The sequence below is a fragment of the Panicum virgatum genome, chromosome 2K (genome assembly GCF_016808335.1).
Source record: "Panicum virgatum strain AP13 chromosome 2K, P.virgatum_v5, whole genome shotgun sequence".
In the NCBI taxonomy this organism is placed as follows: domain Eukaryota; kingdom Viridiplantae; phylum Streptophyta; class Magnoliopsida; order Poales; family Poaceae; genus Panicum; species Panicum virgatum.
Genome location: NC_053137.1, coordinates 4,892,357 through 4,902,920, shown reverse-complemented (window position 1 = coordinate 4,902,920; position 10,564 = coordinate 4,892,357). Strand labels below are relative to the sequence as shown.

Here is a 10,564-nt window from a genome sequence, read left to right as displayed (position 1 = left end):
GCGATGCCACGTTACACGGAGTGGGAGAAGATAACGACGGCTCAAACATCGAACGGCCACGTAACAGATGAAGGTCGGCCCCAGGGGAGGAGGGCTGCGGTGGTCGGCACCCTTGGGAGCGGAGGAGGGCCGCAAGCCCAGGGCGGCGGTGGGCGACGAACGAGATGGAGATTGGAGTATTCTTTACTTGGATTGATTTGTGGTGTATCATTTTTGGTAGGGGTTTTTTCGCATAATGCTCATTGGGCTGCGGGTGCTAGGTGGGAGGGGTTAAGTGAATAAAAACCAGTGTCCGTCGGATGATAATCGAGCGGCATGGAGCCTGTGCTTGCACGTTTGCACGAGAATGGAGATTGCACTCCAGTCGGATCCTCATTTAATACCTCTAATTAGTGGTCGAAGAAGTGAAAAGTTTTTATGAAAACTTTTTCACCCCCTAACCAAACACGGCCAGAAGCGGGGATGACGCTTCCCGTGGCTGGTGGAGGCGCACACCAGACACCACGCGGGCCTCGTGCACGAGGTAATCCTCCACGTCGGAGCCGCCGGTGCAGAGCGGAGACCCTCCCAAAAGAACCAGGTCGGCGTCGCTGGCGACGTCGTGTCGCGCCCGGCGAGCAGGGAGCTGATGACCACTGACCACGTCCCCCGGATCTCGTCGCTCGCCGGCGCGGCGAAGCGAGCCAGGACACGGGAAATCGTCCAAGGATGTCAGGCCGGCGCGGCGGCGCTCCGGCAAGCAGGGAGGTGGCGTTCGCGGCGACGACACGGGCGGACGGTAAACCAAATACCGTCCACCCCGGGTCCCTGCCAGCCGTCAGATCGAGTACGTCCGGTCCAGATCACGCGAGGTTTGCTCAGGCAGAGACTCGGTCGTCCTCGCCAGTCGTCTCTGGCAGCGCCGCGCGCGGCGCGACGCTAGAGGCCGGACGGCGTGGCCCGCGGCGGCGGTAGCGCTCAGCCTCGGTGGCGAATGCTGGCCGATCGACGCCGCCGGAGGCCTCGCCGCTTCAATCTTCATCAAGAGAAGCTCGCCCGATTAGCTAGCTAGCTCTGGGCAAAGCATCACTGGGCACCGGCCCCGCCGCCGCCGGGCCGGGCAAGGACCAAGGAGATGGCAAGTCGGCTGACCGGAGATGCGCGCGGTCGCCGCCTCGCCGGCTCGAATCACATCGCCACCCGTCGATTTGCCTGGCGAGTCCGTGCCGAGCATGGCCCTCGCCGGCCGTACGTCGAATCCACGATCTTGTCGGCGAATCTCCAGAACCCAGCCCATGCGGCGGCCTGCGTTCCGTGACCGTGAGGTGGACGAACCAACACCAGCTAGTTGACGCTTTCCTCGTTGTCGTAGATCTCCGAGCTGTTCCGAGCAGCCCTCGGCATGCGAATATCCCCTTGCGGTCGTCCCCTAGCCGGAAGCGGGAAGGGGTCGTTGGTGCCTGCAACGCCGCAGGGATGATGGCGCGGCGATCGACTTGGGACTCCGCTCGGGGTACTTTCCTTGCCCGATTTGGTTTCGTCGACGTGCAATAAAAGCAAAGCACGCAGGGCAACCAGGGAGCAGATCAGATCGGTGGTCTAGCTAAGCTCGAGGGTTTCGCTTTCGCCTACGTGTTCCGGCGGCCGTCCTGCACGATGTCCAGCGTGGCGCTGCTGCGCTCTCTGCTCCGGCGAATTCCCGGCCACGTCAGGCCGCTGCCGGCCCGTACGGGGCCAGCCGCCGTGCACGGCGCTCCGCCGGCGGCCTCACGCCGGCTCATGAGCACCGCCGAATCTCCGGTACGTACGTCCACCGCGCTACCAATCCAAGGATCGCATCATACTGTATATATACGTACGTACGGTGGCCAATAATAAACAACGACTTTGCTTGTCATTAGATTAATCTGTGCACAATTTAATTGCATGTTTTCAGTTAGAACCTGCTACTAGCAGCACGAAGGCACCGTCGAGGCCAGGATCAAAGCGTTCGACGAACAAAGCGCCAAGCTGCATAAAGAATTTTCCAAGAGCTTCGACGCTGCAACGCGAGCATTTTGGATGAGCAAAAAAGACAGATGGACAAGATGAGGAAAGTTGCCAAGGCAGTTTGGGTTGTCTCCGCTGCTATACCAATGGTTGGAATACTAGCGGTCGACTACTGTCATCGTGTCTATCATCCGTAGGATTATCTGTTTGCGTGCATTGCATCTAGTATTGCTTATAGCAATCTATGAATCGTTTCATAAACTGCTACTAATTAGTTTGTCCAGGGCAGCTTATAGTTTCCCTAGCTAGGAAAAGTTTGAGAAACAGATTAAGTTTAGGCCCATGTAATAAAAATAAAATAAAGGACCCACAACTTAAGTCCCTAGTGTTTACCTGGTTGTATTTTTTATGGTGGGATCGAGTTGATTGTCAATTGCAAACCTGTACTGATTTAAAATGCTGGCAACTTCCAGATGGCCTAATGTATGCAATTAGGCCTCATGTTAGATTTCCTCTACGATTCATATGGATCGAGGCATTCCATAGAAATATTGTAGTATTCTATGTATCAGATCCTTTATCTAAAGAGATACAAAAATTCCCTCTATGAATAGTATTCTACGAAAAACTTCCGAACCAATCTTTTGTTCCAACACTGCATGAGCATATGGCACGCCAACACGACACTACAGGGTTGCTGAATGGAAGCGGAGAGGTCCGGTTCTTGCATTTGCATTGCCTGGCTTGTTAGCAGAGACCCAACTCGGCACTCAACAACTGATCTCCAGGTCTCATCATGCCATCTCACTCGGCAATCAGATTCAGACCCATGTATAAGATGATCGATCCTCCAACAGAGCATCCCGTTCCAAGCCCCGTGGCTTACTAGTCAGTGTCAGTCTGATTGAAGCAGACATCGTTGCTGTCCGAATTCATATCGACAGCGACAACTAAAAGTATATGCAGCAACTTTTTCAAAGAGATGAGATGTAGCAGCCTTACGCAAGCAGTGATCGCATCACAGGGAATGTTCGCTGCTACTGGTTTGCAGCGACCGCATATACCTCTTACTATTCTTCCTCCTTTCCTCTTTCTTCCTCGTTTCATCTTTCTTCTTTGCAACAGAAACCGGCCACCCGGCGCCAACCTAAAGTGCATAGCGCAGTGTTAGTTTGGGCTGATTTCATTACTGTGAATAGCGCAGTGTTAGTTGTGTCATTCATCAAGAAGAAAAATTAAACATTTTTCATCCCAAAGTGCTAGCAAAATGATATAGTGGATCAGGAATGGTACAGTGGGTGCACATGAGAATCAGACACAAATTGATCTGAAGCAGATAGCTTGGCCGGAACTCCCAATTGGTCCTTAAATTAAATGTTGATGGAGGCTTCATTCATCAGCAAACAGGCAAGGAACACAGAACCCTCCACATGTGCATTGTGCACCATATTTTTCAGCTAAACAATAAAATGTTGCAACTTGCACTTTCTCGTTTGGGCTCCTCATCATCTCCCTGTACCTCATACTTGTTCCATACTCTTAGCTAAATTTCCCGTGAGGTATAAAGATATATACACTTTCTGAAAGCTTGCTTTGAAACAGGCCACTAAACCTACAGTAACAACTAGATACTCATACATGCAAGGGAGCTTGTCTTGTATAATATTTATGCCAATAATCTGTTGTCAGGAACACATTTGTAAACCCCATACACATTTTTGTTCCCAATAGAGTATCAATTTAGCTGTTTATGTTTCTTGCTTTTGCTACTAATAATCTGATCCCATGGTATACTCATATACGAGCTTGGAAAATAGGGATGAACCGCCCTCTAGCAGTTTTGCTGGTGCGTCATGCTCTGCGATTTCACCTGTTTTACATCATGATTCATGAACAGTGTTAAAGCGGGAGAAAACAAATACAGACTTTTTTGTTGGCTCACAAGTGAGGGGCTTACTAACCGTTGTCCAGGAGCAAGACTTTGTCGCTATCAAGAACTGATGTGATACGATGCGCTATTGTAATAATTGTGCATTCGGTAAATTTATGCTTTAAGGTTTTCTGAATCAAACTGTCCGTTATTGGATCCACAGAAGAAGTTGCCTCATCCAGAACCAAGATCTTTCTCCTTTTCAGAATCACCCTTCCCAAACACACAAGTTGGCGCTGACCTGCGCTCCAGTTTTTACCGCTTTCTGTCACTGCATTTCAAAATTAAAATACAAGTTATGATTTTGACATCATAGTCCTGGGACCTTCTGGTAGATATCAAACCTTTAGAATCAAGCTTAAGCTCAGTCTTTCTAACTTCATCCCCAAGATGACAGGAATCCAATGCCTACAGAACACATACATATAGCATTTTAGCAACCAAATCACACAAACGTATGTTTTAATTAAAACAAACATGTACTATGTGCACCATGAAAGCATTGAGAAAAGCAGACAATTTAACAAATAAACTGTACCTCCCAGATTTGCTCATCACTATACTCCTCCAGGGAGTCAATATTGCTTCGCAGGGTCCCCTCAAACATAACAGGATCTTGTGGAATGATGCTCAATCGTGTCCGAAGATCATGCAGTCCAATGGTGCAGATGTCAATGCCATCAATCAACACTTGCCCAATACATGGGTCCACAATGCGGAATAATGCTTGAATCAAGGTTGACTTGCCACCACCTGTTCTTCCAACAATACCTGTCTTCTTTCCTCCTGGAAAGATGCACATGAGGCCTTTCAAAACAAAAGGCAATTGTGGCGCATACCGTACTTGCATCACATACAAAAATTTAGAGAAAAGGGCAATTAGCTAGAGCAGTCTGTATTTGGTAACATTTGTTTTCTACCTAAGGAGAATTTTGTTTTGTAGAATATTCTGAGAATTAATGTATTAAGGTTAAGGCCTGCAACGATCTGTTAACAGGAGTAACAAGTTCAAAAGAAGAATGAATGTTAACAAAAATGTCTACTAACATTCTGCAACAAAAGTGTTTTCTAAAACAGTCAGAATTACTATCCCTTAAACTATCTCACAAATTTTTTTAACTTCCACAAATACATACTGATATGAGTAGATTAAAAATTATGGACAAGTTGAATAGACAAACGTGGAGGTTGTGAAGCTCAATTTTACCCTCTGTTGGCCACTTGCAATTGGGTCTACTTTCTGATATCGTAAGTGGTGGTTCAGGAGGAATATTTGTATACTGCAGTATTCTTTCCACAGATATCATTCTATTTTCCAAACTGCAGAGGACAGCAATAGCCCATCCTTGTAGCATATTGAGACTTAGTCCATAAGTGACTGCAAGCCCAGCAGTCTCTGTTCAAAATATTATCAGGCATGTTAGTAGACAGTAGACACCTAAAACAACTTTTTGATCATGCTAGAAAACCCTGATTTACTTACTTGGGTCGATTAGAGAAGATGGTGAGGAGACCTGAAGTATCAATGTGAAGGAAAAAATAAAGGATGAAAGAATATCCAAGCGAAAGCACAACCATTCCATAGCAGCTGCGTTATATAAAATTGGTCGAGATAAATTATCCATCAAATGTCCAATGGAACTGATAAATTGCCTTTCCTTTTGAAAGCGTCTAATAATATTTGATCCAGCTATTGATTCGGCAAAGTGTTGCATCACAGGGGCTCTGCAAACTCCAACTAGCCTTTGCAACTCTCTAGCAGCATCTATGTAGTATTGCTAAAAATGGGGAGAGTGTTTGATGAATATTGATGAGAACTTTGAAGTTGGAACTAGTATTTTAAAATAGAAAACTAATATCAAATATATAAAATTACCTGATACCACAGTGATGCAATAATAATGAGAATAAATATTATGAAGACTGGCCATGCAACTTGTGACATTAGAACAATTGTTCCTAGAATTTCAATGGCAGGAAATAGAAGATAACCCATCAGGTCAAAAATTCTGGTGTCCACTGTGCTTTGATCTGTTGAAGCCTACAATTTGTTTCAACTTTCAGTGTTAACAACATAAAAAATTAAATAGCATTTCAGGGACACGCTAGTTCCATTTGTCGTTTAAATTTACATGCTGAATGTAATTGCTTACTCTATTCAAGATACGCCCACTAGGAGTGGAGTCAAAGAAAGACATTGGAGCTCAGAATATGCACTCATGCATCTTTTCAAATAGAATATTAGCACTCTTACATCCAACCACGACAAGAAGATGTGATCGCATGAAGATGCACAATGAGCTAATAATTGCTAATGCAACATACACATTTATCATCAGCAACCTACTGACGGGAGGGTTCACATCTTTTGATATTGGGGCAGCCCAAGCCATCCAGAAGTTGCTTCCAATTTGAAGAACTTGGAAAATTATCTGAGCTAGCAAAATAAGTGGAACAAGTGCTCCATTATATGCCATTGTAATATATTTCCAATAGATAATGAATCCAACCTGGCTTTTCTCCCTCTCTTCTTCTTGTACCAGGTGACCATTTTGGACAATTGTTTCTTCTTCGTTGTTATCCTTTGCTATGAATAGGGTGCTATCATTACCACCAGGATGAGATGTACTATCAAAATCGCAACTAGGGCGCTCCAGAACGTCTAGAGTTGATAAGGCATCTTTATGGGATCCGACTAATTCCATGAACTGTTCTCCAGATTTAAGAATTTCAGTGTAATCCCCTGACTGTGTTACTTTTCCATCTCTCATAACCTGAAAGATAATGAGATAAATGGAAAGTTGAAAGTTTTGTTACATGTATTTTAAAAGACTAGTAGATGTTTGTTGCGAGCTTACCAGGATAAGATCAGCTGAAGGTAAAAATTCAACATGATGTGTAACATATACAACAGTTTTTGAAGCTAAATATCCTAGCAAGCACTCCTGCAATATACAAGTTATAGTCAGAAAATTTCACTTGACAACAAATAATCTTTTGAACCCTAAAATCATGCTAAACGAAATATTAGATCAAAGTCAAAACCGCATAGTTAACAACGTGCCAATCAAATTAAGGAATTATTCAACATAATTGAACGGATGGGTTTGCTAACATCTCAATTTTTATTGAAGGTAACATTAGTTTGTTCTCCCTCCGTCCCAAATTATTAGTCGTTTTGCCTTTTCTGGATTCATATTATAGGCTTTGTTATGCACCTAGACATAATATATATGTAGATGCATAGCAAAAACTATGTATCTAGAAAAGCCAAAACGACTAATAATTTGTGACGGGCGGAGTATATGGTCATTTTGGTTTACTTTTCTAGTGTTGGCGTAAATAAAAAAGTATGTGTTAGAATCCCTAATAACACTCAAAATTTTTTAGACTAAAATTTAGATCAAACTGGACAATATGGAACCCCCTGTTAATGTGATTATTACGTTCAAAATAATCTTACAACCGCTGGCTTAGAATGAATCTTCATTTAAGTAAGTGGGTTTTGGTTTGCTTATACTAGCTTTCTAATTTCTGTGCAATAATTTTTAACCAGATGTACCCATATAAGTGTTTACTAATCAATAATCAAAGAGATGGCACACAATTTAGAAAGGCAAACTAAGTTAGAAAAACATGACATACTCCTATTGCTATGTTGGGGTGCATGACATTGACAACATCCATACCAGATCCATCCTAGATAAAATACAGATATAGTGTTACTTGGCTTCCATGTTAGCGTAAGAAGCCAAGTAAATAGCTTGTGTGCTAAACATATGTAACAAATACTGAAAAGAAACAAATTAGGGAAAGAAATAAATGTGAAAATTGTAACATCAAAACATAAAAACAAATTCTGCAATCAGGATTACTGAGTGCCAAATGTCATAAATAAGTCAATAGATTGATTCAAATGTCAAAACATACCTTGAATAAGTGCAGTCCTGTACGAGCATCAACCGCACTAAATGGATCATCAAATAGAAAGATATCGGCATCTTGATACAAAGCACGTGCAATTTGTATTCTCTGTTTCTGTCCACCACTTAGGTTGATTCCTCTTTCTCCTATTATTGTTTGGTCACCCAAAGGTAATATATCCAAATCTTTTTTTAAAGAGCATACTTCAAGGACCGTTTTGTATCTTTCCCAATTCATTTGTGTGCCGAAAAGTATGTTTTGTTCAATAGTCCCACTCCGTATCCATGGTGATTGGCTAACACAAGCAATTTTACCACAAGTTTGAACCTCTCCAAACAACTTCGGTATCTCGCCAAGTATGCAAGACAATAAGCTTGTTTTACCAGATTCAACAGTTCCACAAATAGCAACTCTCTTTCCTTGTTGTACACGAAAGTTCAGGTCTTGGAGAGTAGGGACATGAGAAGATGTATCCCAAGAGAAGCAACCATTCCTCACCTCAATGGATATATCTGTGCTACCACTCGGAAGCTTAGTTACGACATTGCTCGCTAATTCCTCAAGGGATAGAAATGAACATATCCTATCAAGAGATACTTTTGTCTGAATGATTGATGAGATTGTGCCCGGCAGACTATGAATAGGACCCTGCAACTGCCTAAATGTGGCTAGAGCAGATAATACTTTGCCTGTTTCTAGTGGGATGCCAAACAGTATGCAAGTTCCAAAAGTGACCATGGCAACAAATGCAGGAGCACCAAAAAAGACAGATATAAGAATTGATGACATGTAGACATATTTCTTTACCCAGTTCATTTCAACCTTCCTCAACTCTTTTACCTTGGACAAGAAAATCAATTCCCAACCCTGAAGCTTGAGAATCGCATGTTCTGTAATATCTCAGACATAGTACTCATTCTATCATCCTTGGCATTCATAGTTTTCTCTTGGAAATTTTGCTCGATCCTCCCCAAAGGTATGTTAGCCAACATTGTCAAAATAGTAGCAGCAAGGGCAGAAAATGCTGCCAGACCAAGAGTAGAGTATAAGATAACCATTGCAAGAGTAATTTGCACAGGAAGCAGCCAAAGCTCGTGCATAGAGCCATAGACCAATTGAAATTTCCAACGCACTCAGCATCAAGATTCACAACATTGATCAGCTCTCCACTTGAGCTACCTTGCCTGGACTGACTGGAGAGGGCAAGACCCTTTTGGTAAATAATAGCAATAAGAGCAGACGCACACGCACGCCAAGTTGTTGCGATCTGAAAAGCAAATGTCTTGACGAGAGACCTTCCATGAGCTGCGCAACAACAAATGCCAACACCAAAAGGTATCTTCTTTTAGTAGACCGTGGACTTTCATTTAGGTAGCTAACAAAGCCCTCAATCAGATAGGGACCAACATATGAAGTAATAGTACGGAGCAGGGCATAAGCTGCAGTGACAATGATTAGCTTCCATGTTGTGAGCACAAGAGCTTTGACTAGCTTAACTTGTTGTAACATCACTGTACTGCTCAGTAGCAGAAATCGAGTCAATATTTGATTTAAACTTAGGTACGATCCCGTGAACGCTGTCCCTGTCATCCAAGAATGGCACATCATCAAGGTCTAGTGTTTTCCTCTTCCCAAGATCAAGTAAAGGACCCATCCAAGAAAAAGTGATTTTACTAAACAATCCAGCATCTGTGAAAAGTGATCTACTGCCTGCTGCCTCAGGTAAGGGTGAAGAACTATGGCCCAAAAGTGGTTCCTCCATCTTATTGTAATAGCTTCTGAATTGAAACGATAAACAAAAAAAGGTAGAACTTAATTTTTATCGCTGTAACCCATAATAAAAAAAGGTGTTAGCTCAACTGAATGGCATTATTAGTCCCGAAAGCTAAGGTTTCCTCAAATTGTACAATCTGCTGCTATAGCACAGACAATTTATTTAACTTTGGCATGCACAATCATGCATAATGGAGCTCTAAGAAGACAAAATAAGAGACGTAATCAAAAGAGAAGTAGAAGGATAAAATGTACCTAAACTCAAAGGCCATTTGAAAGGCAATATCGTCACCAAAACCATGGCTATGGAGCAACAACCTTGAGTTACACTAACTTACGGAGTGAGCCTATCTAGCATTAGGCAATAAGCAGTACAATGCTAGCCTTTTGCTGAGCATGATGAGCTGATTGCTAAACAGCTCATACATTGTACTGTAACGAACACAGATGACGACCTACAGTAATATTACAGCAGAAAGGAAACTACGGGATGCAGAACGACAGCCTGCAGCTGCATGTCTGAACCTAGCAGCGCCCCTCCTGAACTGAATTTGCCAACGACTTGCCCTTTTTTAAGCTAAAGGGACAAAGGGTATGCGTTGCAGCAGGAAACCCAGGACTTGCATTCACTTATCACTACGACCAGGAGCAGATCAAACACCAACCCGATTTTTTCTTCTTTTTTTTTGCAGAAGAAAATCGAAGTTAGCAGGCACATATAGATGCATATACTTATCACCGGGTCAGATCAGAACACAGATAGCTCACACTCGATGCTCGATTTGGCACAGCAGGAAGGGAGCAGAAGGGCCGGCCATACCTGATTGGTGCTCGCCGCCGGCGAAGGGCTAGACGAAGAACTTGAAAAGACCCGGTGTACGGCGGCGGCGCTCGCCAATCATCGCCAGGAAAGAAAGGCCGAGAGAGGGGAAGTTTATCGTGTCCGTCCGTTTACTCCTACTACTACTT

At 43.5% G+C, this 10,564-nt stretch overlaps 1 pseudogene; it reads right to left on the bottom strand.

Moving 5' to 3' along the window:
* Positions 1-3,198: 3,198 nt before the first annotated feature.
* LOC120662352 lies at positions 3,199-10,564 on the bottom strand (annotated as a pseudogene).